Source organism: Balaenoptera musculus, chromosome 18 (genome assembly GCF_009873245.2).
Source record: "Balaenoptera musculus isolate JJ_BM4_2016_0621 chromosome 18, mBalMus1.pri.v3, whole genome shotgun sequence".
Classification (NCBI taxonomy): Eukaryota; Metazoa; Chordata; class Mammalia; order Artiodactyla; family Balaenopteridae; genus Balaenoptera; species Balaenoptera musculus.
The window spans coordinates 4,122,490-4,136,588 of NC_045802.1; the positions used below are offsets into that span (position 1 = coordinate 4,122,490).

A 14,099-nucleotide genomic window follows, 5' to 3' on the forward strand; every position below is an offset into this window, starting at 1 on the left:
AGTTGTGTCTTGATTTTTTAATCTGACAGTCTCTGCCTTTTAACTGGAGTATTTAGAACACCTGTAGTCAATGTAATTGTAAATATGGCTGGATTTAAATCTACCATCTTCCTATTTTTTTCTATTTGTTGCATTTATTCTTCCTCTTTACCTCATTTCTTGACTTCTTTTGGATTAACTGAATATTTTTAAGATTTTCTTTTATCTCCACTATTGGCTTACTAGTTATACCTTTCTTGTTTTCTTGGTTTTTTTTAAGTTGTTCTTTAAAAATTTACTGTAAACATATGCAATGTATCATAAAATTCAAATAATAATATACTCCAGTTCCTCCCTCCCATTCATTGTGCTATAGATACCTACCTGTAACTATAGATAGATACCTAGAGTTATCAATCTATATTGTGCTGTAGTTATAAGCCCTATAATACATTTTGCTTTAAATAGCCAAATGTCTGTTAACATGATTGAAAACGGGGTGGGAGGGTCTCTTATGAATGCCCACATAATTAACACTTCTGTTGCTTTACATTGCTTTGGACAGACCCAGATCTCTTTCTGGTATACTTCTTCTTTTGCCTGAAGAGCTTCCTCTAACATTACAAGTATTATAGGTCTTCTGGTGATGAATTTTCTGTTTTCTTGGTTTGAATTAGTTTTTATTTCACCTTAATTTTCAAAAGACATTTTTGCTGGGTATAGAATTTTGGGTTAATGGATTTCTTTTCTTTCAGATCTTTAAAGATATTCCATTGTCCTCTATGCTAAATGGTTTCCAATGAGAAATCTGCTTTTATTCTTAGATTTATCTTCTGTATGTAATGCTTGCTTTTTATCTGGCTGATTTAAAGATTATTCTCTTGATCACTGATGTTTAGCAATTTGGTTATGAAGAAGATTTCTGTGTCTTTCTTTAGGTTTATTCTTCTTGAGAAGAGATTGTTGAGATTCTTAGATCTGTGAGTTTACAGTTTTCATCAAATTTGACACTTTCAACCATTATTTCTTCAAATATTATTCCTTTACCTTCTTTCTTTTGAAACTCCAAGTTTATGAAAATTAGAATGCTTAATATTGTACCAGAGGAAAGTGAGGCTCTGTTAACTTTTTCTGATTTTTCTCTCTGGGCTTCTCTATTGCTGTGTCTTCATATTTAGTAATTTTTTCCCTGAACTTTCTAATCTACTCTTAATCCCATCCAGAAAAATGTTCATTTCAGATACTGAATTTTTAAGCATAAAGTTCTATTTGTTTCTTTTCTATATCTCCATTTTTTTCCTCATTATATTCATGTTTTCCTTTATATCCTTGAACATGCTCATAAGGTCCTTATCTACTAATTCCATCATCTTATAATTTCTGGACCTGCTCTTACTGATTTATTTTTGACCTTTTATGGATCTTATTTACCTATTTCTTCATATGCCTGATATCCTTTAGTGGATGCAGAAACATGGTGAATTTTGTGTTACTGAATGCTTAATTTTGTTCTTTAAAAACTGTTTGCCTATCTACAGATTCAATGCAATCTCTGTCAAAATACCAATGGTATTTTTCACAGAACTAGAACAAATAATTTTAAGAGGTGTATGGAAACACAAAAGACCCCGAATTGCCAAAACAGTCTTGAGAAAGATCAGAGCTGGAGGAATCATGCTCCCTGGCTTCAGACTATATTACAAAGTTACAGTGATCAAAACAGTATGGTACTGGCACAAAAACAGAAACATAGATCAATGGAACAGAATAGAGAGCCCAGAAATAAACCCATACACTTATGGTCAATCTATGACAAAGAAGGCAAGAATATACAGTGGAGAAAAGACAGTCTCTTCAGTAAGTGATGCTGGGAAAACTGGACAGCTACATGTAAAACAATGAGATTAGAACATTCTCTAACACCATAAACAAAAATAAACTCAAAATGGATTAAAGACCTAAATATAAAATGGGATACTATTGATATTAAACTCCTAGCAGAAAACACAGGCAGAACGCACTGTGACATAAATTGCAGCAATATTTTTTTGGATCTGTCTCCTAAGGCAAAGGAAACAAAAGCAAAAACAAACAAATGAGACCTATTCAAACTTAAAAGCTTTGGGCAACAAAAGAAACCATCAACAAAATGAAAAGACAACCTACCAAATGGGAGAAGATATTTGCAAATGATAAGACTGATAAGGGGTTAATATCCAACGTATATAAACAGCTCATATGGCTCAGCATCAAAAAAACAAACAACCTGATTTTAAAATGGGCAGAAGAACCAAACAGACATTTTTCCAAAGATGAAATGCAGATGGCCAATAGGCACATGAAAAGATACTCAACATCACTAATCATCAGGGAAATGCAAATCAAAACCACAATAAGATATCATCTCACGGGACTTCCCTGGTGGCGCAGTGGTTAAGAATCTGCCTGCCAATTCAGGGGACACGGGTTTGATCCCTGGTCTGGGAGGATCCCACATGCCATGGAGCAACTAAGCCCGTGTGCCACAACTACCAAGTCCTCATGCTACAACTACTGAAGCCCATGTGCCTAGAGCCCGTGCCCCACAACAAGAGAAGCTACCGCAATAAGAAGCCTGCGCGCTGCAACGAAGACCCAACGCAGCCAAAAAAAACAAAATAAAATAAATAAATTTTAAAAAGAGGTTATCTCTGGATGATGATAAAAAAAAAAAGATATCACCTCACACCTGTCAGAATGGCTGTCATTAAAAAGAACACAAATAACAAACGTTGGCAAGGATGCAGAGAAAAGGGAACGCTCATACAGTGTTGGTGGGAATGTAAACTGGTGCAGCCACTGTGGAAAACAGTATGGAGGTTTCTCAAAAAACTAAAAATAGAACTACCATATGACCCAGCAATTCCACACCTGGGTATATATCTGAAAAAAACCAAAAACAGTAATTTGAAAAAATACATGCACCCCAATGTTCATAGCAGCATTATTAACAATTGCCAAAGCATGGAAGCAACCTAAGTGTCCATCAACAGATGAATGAATGAAGAAGATGTGGTATATATATATATTGGGTTGGCCAAAAAGTTCATTTGGTTAACGAATATGTTATTCAATAAGGTTCTTGGTGAAAATGAAAAATGTATCTTTTTACTTAAAACCGAATGAACTTTTTGGCCAACCCAATATACGTATACATATATATTTGAATATACACACACATACACACACACACGCACAATGGAATACTACTCAGCCATAAAAAATAATGAAATTTTGCCATTTGCAGCAACATGGATGAGCTTGGAGGGCATCATCTTAAGTGAAATAAGTCAGACAGAAAAAGACAGATACTGTATGATATCACTTATATGTGAAATCTGAAAAATACAACAAACTAGTGAATAGAACAAAAAAGAAGCAGACTCACAGATATAGAGAACAAACTAGTATTTACCAGTGGGGAGAGGGAAGTGGGTAGGGGCAATATGGGAGTAGGGAAAAAAGGGGTTATTATTGGATTATGTGAAATCATGTGTGTGAAACTTTTGAAAATTGTAAAGCACTATAGAATTTAAAGAATCTTTATTCAATTTGTTAAAATTAAAAATTAAAAAAAAATTGTTTGCCTGTGTTCTAACATGCAGGTAAGTGACTTGCAAATCAGTTTAATACTTTTGAGGCATGCTTTTAAGTCTCGTTATGATGGGTCCAGAATAGTGTTTATCATGGGATTAATTCATCCTTATTTTTAAAAGTGTGACTAATTTAAGGAATTTCCCCAATGTCCTGTGTAGTAAGTCTTCCCAAACTGGCTGATAGGAATACAAACTGTTCCCAGCCCTGAATGAGCTCCAGGAGTCTAGCTTACTGCTTTCTGGTGGTTTTTTCCTTAGCTTTGGGCAGACTTTCCTCATGCACATACAGATAAATCATCAGCCAAAGGCTCAAGGGGGCTCTCCACAGATTTCCAGAAACACTCTGTCTCTATATTTCTCTGTGTCTGCACCTCTTTTTCTCTCTCTCCATCTCTCAGTACAATTTGTCTGTCTCTGATACTCCATCTGGCAAATTCTAGCCCTCTTGGCCCACTGAATTCCAACGTCTGTATCTTCAATTCAGTAAGACAGGTGGGCTTTCTTTTGGGCCCATCTTTCTTCACTGTGGCCTAAAAATAGGCCTGCTCTCAGAGATCACAGCAATGAGCAGCCTGGTGTCTAATGCCTGAAAACTGGTATTTTTCTGGTATTCTAGTTTTTTTCTGGTAGGAGGGTAATTCTGATAGCAGTTAGTCATGCATGAGCAGTGTAGCAGAAATAATGTATAACCTCTAGAAGTAGTGTGACAACTCATTCAAATTTAGTTATCAGATAAGTAGACAGAGTCTATCTCTGGCATTGCCAGTAACTATTTGAAATGTCCTGGTCCTCATTTTCTTTTTCATCTGTAAAATATACTTGTAATGGGATGAGATTTAGTATGTCAATATATATTTAATAAGCATATCATTGTATTTTATCCTCAATTGTCCATAATTATGTTTCCCACTGTAGTCCCATTTGCTGCTTATAAAAATGCCAGCATCTATGTTTTCCTTTATTAAAAAAAATAAGATTCCACTGATCAATAGCTGTGGCTAATACATTCATAGTGACTTTTCTAACCCAGAAGAGAGACACTGCCACTCCCTACTCCTGTCTCTAATGAAACTTCAAAGAAAGTTTATGAGTATTGTCCTCTGCGACCAAGAGCCTGGCAGAGACAACTTTACGTAGGACCTCAGCTTCCCTGGTATAGTGCTCTAGCCAAATACACCCCGGCATTGGCACACACACGACTGTAAATATTCATAGCCCTAGACATTTTTGTACTATTGGGCACCCAATGACTTCTATTCAGTGACTTCTGTCTGTTGGAATTTAAGCTCCTAGAAGACAGACTTTTAGGAGTTAGGGCACAGAGCATGCAGAGTATAATGTGATTGCGATAATGCAGTGCAGGAGAGAGGTCATGATATGCTTGCTGGGAACCTAATTTTTATGCCAGGTTTCCTAACTTCTAACCCTTAGGTGGAATAATAATACAAAAAAAGTAAAACAAAACAAAAATGAAAAGGTGATGTGGGTAATAAGCCAGTTAGCCTTACTATTTAATTTCCATCTAGTTGTTTTTTTTTTTTTTAAGTTTTATTTATTTTTGGCTGCATTGGGTCTTCAATGCTGCATGCGGGCTTTTCTCTAGTTGCAGCGAGCAGGGGCTACTCTTCGGTGTGGTGCGCGGGCTTCTCATTGCGGTGGCTTCTCTTGTGGAACACAGGATCTAGGCACGTGGGCTTCAGTAGTTGTGGCACGCGGCCTCAGTAGTTGTGACTCACGGGCTCTAGAGCACAGGCTCAGTAGTTGTGGCGCATGGGCTTAGCTGCCCCACAGCATGTGGGATCCTCCCGGACCAGGGCTTGAACCCGTGTCCCCTGCATTGGCAGGCAGATTCTTAACCACTGTGCTACCAGGAAAGTCCCTCCATCTAGTTTTTGAATTCAGAATAACTCAAGTAATGGTATGGGATTATTTATTGTTAGAAAATTCCATTAAAATTGAAAATAGTATTTACGATAGGCTTGATATAAAAATTAATCATTTAGTACAAACACAGCGTGATATTCCACAAGTACAAATTTTCTACCAAGAGGCTTAAAAAGACATGGAATTACACTATAAACATATACACATACACATATAGACACAAAGATAGATAACTCTAAATTATATATATTCAATGCAACGGGTTTAAGTAGAGTTCAGCAGTTTTTACTTGGCTTAAAAATATGAAAACAGGGACTTCCCTGGCGGCGCAGTGGTTAAGAATCTGCCTGCCAATTCAGGGGACACGGGTTTGATCCCTGGTCTGGGAAGATCCCACATGCCGCGGAGCAACTAAGCCCGTGCACCACAACTACTGAGCCCGTGTGCCTAGAGCCCGCGCTCCGCAACAAGAGAAGCCACTGCAATGAGAAGCCTGCACGCAGCAACAAAGACCCAACGCAGCCAAAAATAAATAAATTAATTAATTAATTTAAAAAATATGAAAACATTGTACAAGCAGATTTAAAGAGATTTTGATTATATTATCAACATACACTGGGTACAAATGTCATGTAGTTACTCTAGAATGATCTGCTATGATTGAAAACACATGTGAAGAGTTTAGGCTTCTGCAGGATGTGTTGCAGCAACAAGGCCTTAAATATGTATTTGTGCTGCCTGCCATGGATGCAGATGAGGGACTTAGATACACTTCCCAGACACAAACAGTGCAGCTCTGCATGCCATCAGAGAGAGATGGAGAAGGCTTACCACGCTGTACAAGCTGATGCACCAACGTTCAAATAAAATCTGCCCAGAAAATCCATTAACAAAGGCGAACCAAAGCTGAAAGAGAAGGAAGCCATGTGAACCGGGTCAGTGTTGACCTAAAGATACCCGTATATTTTAAATAGTGGCAAGAGGAGGTACACCTCAGCTGGCAGAACTGTGGGGAAGTAACTACTGAGGAGGCCCATACAATTATTCTTTCATAAATTATGAGTTTCAGATATCACATATTACTGACATTAAAAATATTGATATACTTTATTACTGGCATACCTATTTATTCCAAAATATGAATTTCTTGCAAAAGGACACTTCCAACTAATCTCAAATCAAGTAACAAGGGTTTATTGTATGTCTTCTATGGGCACAGTTACCACAAATATCCTTTCCCTATCACAGTGTTTCAATTTAATAGCAAGCATATACCGGGCACTTACCATATACATGGCACTGTGCTGTTACTTTAAATGCATTATCATATTTAATCCTCATAGCAATATGATAAAATAGGTATTATTACTACTTTTATCTAGATTTAAGAATTGTTATCTAAATTTAAAAATTGTGGAAACTAAGGCTCAGAGAGGTTAAATTATTCACTCAAATCACACAACTAGTAAGTGGCAGAGATGGGATTTGAGCCCAGATCCATATGACTCTCAGCACGTACTCATAATGTCAAGAGTCATGTACCAAAATATTCATTGCAGCTTTATTTACAATAGCCAGGACATGGAAGCAACCTGAATGTCCATCGACAGATGAATGGGTAAAGAAGATGTGGCACATATATACAATGGAATATTACTCAGCCATAAAAAGGAATGAAACTGAGTTATTTGTAGTGAGGTGGATGGACCTAGAGACTGTCATACAGAGTGAAGTCAGAAAGAGAAAAACAAATACCATATGCTAACACATATATATGGAATCTTAAAAAAAGAAAAAAGAAAATGGTCAGAAGAACCTAGGGGCAAGATGGGAATAAAGATGCAGGCCTACTAGAGAATGGACTTGAGGATATAGGGAGGGGGAAGGGTAAGCTGGGACAAAGTGAGAGAGTGGCATGGACATATATACACTACCAAACGTAAAATAGCTAGCTAGTGGGAAGCAGCCGCACAGCATAGGGAGATCAGCTCGGTGCTTGTGACCACGTAGAGGGGTGGGATAGGCAGGGCGGGAGGGAGGGAGATGCAAGAGGGAAGAGATATGGGGACATATGTATACGTATAACTGATTCACTTCGTTATAAAGCAGAAACTAACACACCATTGTAAAGCAATTATACTCTAATAAAGAGGTTAAAAAAACAAAACAAAACAAAAAAACTCTCAGCATTCTAGGAAAAGCGGGGAACTTCCTCACCTTGATGAAGGGCATCTACAAAAAACCTACAGCTAAAATTATACCATGAAAACACAACATGACAAGATACAGGCTGGGAGAAAATATTTGCAAACTTCTTTCTGACACAGGACTAATATCTAGAATATGTGGAGAACTCTCAAAAGTTAACAGTGAAAAAAACTAACAATCCAGTTAGAAATGACAAAAGATATGAAGAGACATTTCACTGAAGAAGACATGCAAAGAGCAAATAAGTACATGAAAAGATGTTCAACATCATTAGCCGCTAGCAAAATGTAATTTAAAACCGCAGTGAGATCTTACTACACATCTATCAGAATGGCTAAAATAACAAATAGCAGTAACACCAAATGCTGGCAAAGATCTAGAAAAAAAGGATAACAGATACTTTGCCAGTGAGAATTTAAAATGGTAAAATCACTCTGGAAAACAGTTTGGCAGTCTCTTTTAAGACTAAACATACACTTACCATATGACTCAGCAAATGTACTCTTGGACACTTACCCTGAATAAGTGAAAACTCGTGTTTACACATAAGCCTATACACATGTTAACAGGACTTTATTCATGATGGCTCCAAACTGGAACTAACCTACATGTCCTTCAGCAGGTGGAGGACTACACAGCAATAAAAAGGAAAAATGATTGTTCGTGCAACAACTTGGATGGATCTGAAGGGAATTATACTGAGTGAAAAAAGTCCAGTCTCAAAAAGTTACGTACTACATGATTGCACTTTTATAACATTCTTGCAAGCACCCAGTTGTAGGAAAAGAGAACAGATTAGCCACTGCCAGGGGTTAGGGGTGGGTGTGGATATAAAGGGGTAGCACGAGGCAGATCCTGTGGTGATGGGGCAGGTTTCTACCCTTTATTGGAACAGGTCTGTATCTTGATTACTCTGGTGGTTATGTGAGTCTACACAGGGATAAAAGTGCATAGAGAGACACACATGCACACATACACACACGTGCATGTGAAGCTGATGAAATCTGAATAAGCTCTGTAAGTTGTACCAGTATCAATGTTCTGGTTTTCATATTAACGCCAGTATTATACACAGTGTTATCTTTGGGGGAAACTGGGTGAAGAGTTCACAAGATCTCCTGTAAATATTTTTTGTAACTTCCTGTGAATCTATAATTAGTTCAAACTAAAATGTTTCAAAACATATTTCCACAACCAAATTTAAAGCTTACACAGGTATTTTTTAAGTCAGAATGGTAGTTAGAAGATTCACTCCCATATCTTGGCTATTGTAAATAATGTGCCCATCTACAAAGGAATAAAGATGTGGTATATACATACAATGGAATATTACTCAGCCATAAAAAAGAATGAAATGATGCCATTTGAGACAACATGTATGGACCTAGAAAGTATTATGCTAAGTGAAATAAACCAGACAAGAGAAAGACAAATACTCTACATTAACACTTATATGGGGAATCTAAAAAATAAAGCAAATGAATGTATAAAACAAAACAGAAATAGACGCACAGACAGAGAGGACAAACTAGTGGTTACCAATGAGGAGAGGGAAGTGAGGGAGGGGCAAGATAGGGGTGTGGGATTAAGAGACACAAACTACCACGTATAAAAAAAATTAAGCATGCACACATGAAAATAATATAGTATTGTAAATCAACGATACTTCAATTAAAAAAACCAATACATAAATAATAATTTTTAAAATAAACAAGTAGCAAGGATATATTATACAGCACAGGGAAATACAGCAGTTATTTTGGAATAACTTTAAATGGAGTATAATCTGTAAAACTACTGAATCACTATGTCGTACACCTGAAACTAATATAATATTGCAAATCAACAATACTTCAATAAAAAAAGGAAGATTCACTTCCCATATCCCATAACCCTTATACACTACACACTAGAGCAAACATGCTTTTTCAGAAGCAATAAAGGCATGGCAAACTTTCAGAGCCCATGAAAAATGCAGTTATGGATCTCTTCCTGGGTCCACTTTCAGGAAAACAGAGGCCCTGCTGCCGGGCGCTGTGCCAGTGTGGCCGTGAGGACGGCAGCCCGCCGGGGGCGGCAGGGCTGGCTGCAGTGTGGAAGCCACAGCCCCGCTGCCCCCAACACGGGGAGGAGGGCGGGGACGGGTTTCTTTCATGTCATTTTGTTCACGTGGAGACGATGCTGGTGAAAAGTTTTCTCTTTCCACTTGCTTCAACCACCAGTGCTAAGTGCAGCCGAGACACAAAAGGAAAGAGCGGGTGTCTGCGAGGACAAGGCCCTTCGCGTCCCTTAGTGGGATGTCAGGAAGGCAGCAATAGGCTTGGGACAAGATTTCCCGTGTCAGGAGGAAGACAGCTCAGAAGCCCAGAGATTTCTGGTGCCTTGAATCACCAGGAGGATCTGGAGCCGGCAGAGATGCACTTGGGTTCCAAACAGGATATTTTTTTTTAACCACAGATTATGTCAACAAGTTATCATGATATCATAACAAAAAATGTTAAGCAAAATATGTTAAGTCGATTTTATGTGAGCAAAAGCTTAAAGCAGGATCATGTAACAGTATTTTAAGTGAGATAAATACGAAAAAAACTGAACTATCAAGCTCTATGTCAAAGACAAGATCTAACTCCTCAAGTAAAGAAAGCGTTATCTCCTTTCTTACCTGAGTGATGTATAACAGAACATTCTTGTACAAACGATACAATATGCATTTGGTCACTCGAAACTAATTCCAAGTTCCATGAACCAACAGAAGCTTCTCTAAGTAGCTAAATTAAAAGACAGAAATAATGGTCAATGGAGTTCAAAGGAACCTATCACTTACTGACAAACTCCACAAAATGTTGTTTTCCCACCTCAGCAGTTCCTACTCTGGAGGACAGAAGCAGAATGAAACCTATTCCCAGACAACCTGACATGACTGTTCACTATAAAGGAATTTTTTTAAAGCTTTATAAAATTAACTTTCATCATTAAAATAAATGAATAAACATCACTTTTTTGCCCAGCAAATTCTGCTTGGATTTTCACTTGTCACCTACAAGGCTTTGAATTTAATCTGATCCAAATCTAGGACCTTAATCATGAGAAGGGGGTCAGAATTATTTAATGAAGTAAGAACCTGAAAACAAGAACCTCTGTCACGGATTTTTCTGTCTGATCAAGTCTTATGGGAATCATAAGACTTATCGGAATCACTTCCCCCATTTCCTGTAATAAATATATAAAGAGAAAAAGTAAAATTAAAAAGGAGGTAACGTGTGATCTCTGCAGCACGCCTCAGCTGCCTTACCTCATCTATGTGTTCCTTTGCCACAGCACTTTGCACCTTCAAACGAAGTGAGCAGGGCTCACTGCTCACCCACTGCTTACACCCAGGATTCATGCCTAAGATGTGGGAAGCGCTCAATGAACATTTTGGGGGATGAATATTCGGGAGAATTATTCCGCAAAACGAGACAATTCGGTAATTGTGACCAAGAAAATTAAATACTGACCTCAAAGTGGCAGAAGGCGGTACATATGGGAAAAAATAGCCTTTCAAAAAGGACTGCTTGAGAGTTTGGAACATGAGTGTCAGGATGGGGAGGGAGATGCTGAGTCGTGAAATGCACGGCTACACTGAAATAAGTGAGTTCAAGAAGGCCAGCTTTTGTTTTTACCTAGAGCTTGCTATTAAACCAGTCATTACAGACAACACTCCTATTGCCCCAATTTTTAGCTTTGCACTGATTTATTTGCAGGGGGAAAAAAGACATTCGAAGTCAAAGTTGTATTTCCTGGGATGGTTTTAAAATATTAAGAAGTTTAGGGAGGAAGAAACAAATACTCTACTCTTTTCTGCAAAGAAAAAGATCTAGGTTGTGACCAGAATGTTACACGATCCTCTCTGAGGAAGGGAGAGTCGTGCATTGCAAGAGGCAGCAAAGGAAAGACGGCGGCACCCTCGGCTCCAGCCCACCTGAGGGCAGGACAGATGGGGCGGAAATGGGAGAATGGCCACCACGGCCCTGGGGACAAGACTCATTCCGGGGGAGTCTGAAACAGCCCACACCGCAGAGGACACCCTTCTGCCCAGCTCTGGTCAAAGAGCTGCTCTCAGGTAAAATCGAGACTGAAAAACAAACAAACAGAAAGAAAAACGGATGGAGCTCAAAGTGCTTTCATTAACCTGAAATAGCATTTTAATAAAAAGGGGCCAAAGCATGAGTCAGATCAGTCTCCCGCATTAGTGACTGGCTTGGTGAGGCGACTTAGGGTGGGTGGAAGGAAGAAAAGAAAGCCTGGAATCCTATACCATCTGCCTGATCACAGCTGCAGCTGCAAATCTAAACCCTTTTAATATTTGGTATAAAAAGAGAACGCTGGAATTACCTTCCCTAGAGAAAATGGTGAACAGATATTCCCCGGGGGCCCAGGACACCTGATTCTGGCCAGCTGTGTGCAGCTGGAGTGTTTACTAGGTCAGTGTTTACGGCACATGTAATTGCTGAGCCCACAGGAAGCATGCATCCCAATGGCATTGAGCAGTGAAGGAAACAGGTGAGTGTGGTGCAAACACTTCTGTGTTTACAGACAGGTGCTTTGATGGTCATCCACTGACACTTTCCTTAACTCAGACCCCTCGTACATAGGAGCCCCAGTTTTCCCGTCTATAAAACCAGGACACTTAATCCATGAGTAAGGAGAAGATTCTAGAACTGACCTGATTCAGACATCGAGACCGTATGCTTTCCATCTATGTGGCAGAGCCCTAACAATCCATGCTGTTACCACTCTAGTTTTAGGCATCCACTTACCTTTGGACAGACTACTAAGTCAGCTAGTCTCTCAGGGAGAGCCACCATAAGAACAGCCCCGCGGGGTGGCCTACCTGGAGGCCCAGGGTTATTCCTAGGGAGCTGCGCAAGAATTACACGTGGCTCCTGAGTCCAGCAAGAATGACAGTGTTAGTGTTCATTGCTCAAATGTGATAAAAAATTACATCTATTAAAAGCCAATATTAAAATTTTAAAACATTGTTCCAAAATATCTTAATTGTTCATTAAAATATTCTTCAAAAGTAAAAATATTAAAATGTAGAAACAGGAGGTGTTCTCGTTAACAGCAAAGGATGGTGCATAAACATGCAGGAGGTTTAAATCATAGGACCATGCACTCTTCTTAAACACCTTCCAAAAAATGCGACAGCTACTGTGGAGGACAGTTTGGCAGTTTCTTACAAAACTAAACATACTTTTATACATATCATACAAACCAGCAATTGCACTGCTTGATGTTTACCCAAAGGAACTGAAAACTTCTGTCCACACAAAAACCTACACACTGGGACTTCCCTGGTGGCACAGTGGTTAAGGATCCACCTGCCAATGCAGGGGACACGGGTTTGATCCCTGGTCCGGGAAGATCCCAAGTGCCGTGGAGCAACTGAGCCCATGTGCCACAACTACTGAAGCCCGCGTGCCTAAAGCCCGTGCTCCGCAACAAGAGAAGCCACTGCAATGAGAAGCCCACGCACCGCAACGAAGAGCAGCCCCCGCTCGCTGCAACTAGAGAAAGCCTGTGCGTAGCAACAAAGACTCAATGCAGCCAAATAAAAAGAAACCTGCACACTGAGGTTTATGGCAGCTTAATTCATAACTGACAAAACTTGTAAATAACCAAGATGTCCTTCAGCAGGTAAATGGATAAACTGTGAAACATCCAGACAATGGAATATTATTCAGCACTGAAAAGAAATGAGCTATCAAGGCTTAAAAGATTTGAAGGAACTTTAAATGCATATAACTAAGTGAAAGGAGCCCATTTGAAAAGGTTACGTTCTGTGTGATTCCAACTATATGACATTATGGAAAAGGCAAAACTATGGAAACAGTAAAAAGAGCAGTGGTTTCCAAGGTTTAGGGCAGAGGGAGGCATGAACGTGTGAAGTGCAGAGGATTTTGAGGGCAGTGAAACTACTCTATGACACTGTAATGGTGGATACGTGTCACTGTACATTCGTCCAGACCCACAGACTGTACACCACCAAGAGTAAATCCTAATGTAAACTATGGACCTTGGGTGATAATGACCTGTCAGTGTAGGTTCATCGGTTATAACACATGTACTGCTCTGGTGGAGGATCTGATAATAGGGAAGGCTTTGTGTAGGGGGCATGGGGATATATGGGAAATATCTGTACTTTCTGCTCCATTTTGCTGTGAAGCTAAAACTCCTCTAAAAACACAATTTTTAAAAATGCCTGCCAAGAGGCAGTGTCTCCTTTAAAAAAAAAGGAAATACGGATATTTTAAGTCTTTACCAAGAGACACCACAAAGCAAAGCACACAGTACAGACTGGAGAGACTGGGGACTTGGAGGTTATATTAGTAGAGCTACAGATTCTCAGTG

At 39.1% G+C, this 14,099-nt stretch overlaps 1 protein-coding gene across 1 annotated transcript in view; it reads right to left on the reverse strand.

Annotated features, from left to right (window-relative positions):
• Positions 1–14,099, reverse strand: part of LOC118884006 (phospholipid-transporting ATPase IB-like) — a 99,309-nt gene that overhangs the window by 38,764 nt on the left and 46,446 nt on the right. Inside the window, exon 18 of the mRNA XM_036831265.1 lies at positions 10,369–10,474. The gene's annotated coding sequence lies outside the window, so the exon portion shown is untranslated. The remainder of the gene's footprint in view (positions 1–10,368; positions 10,475–14,099) is intronic.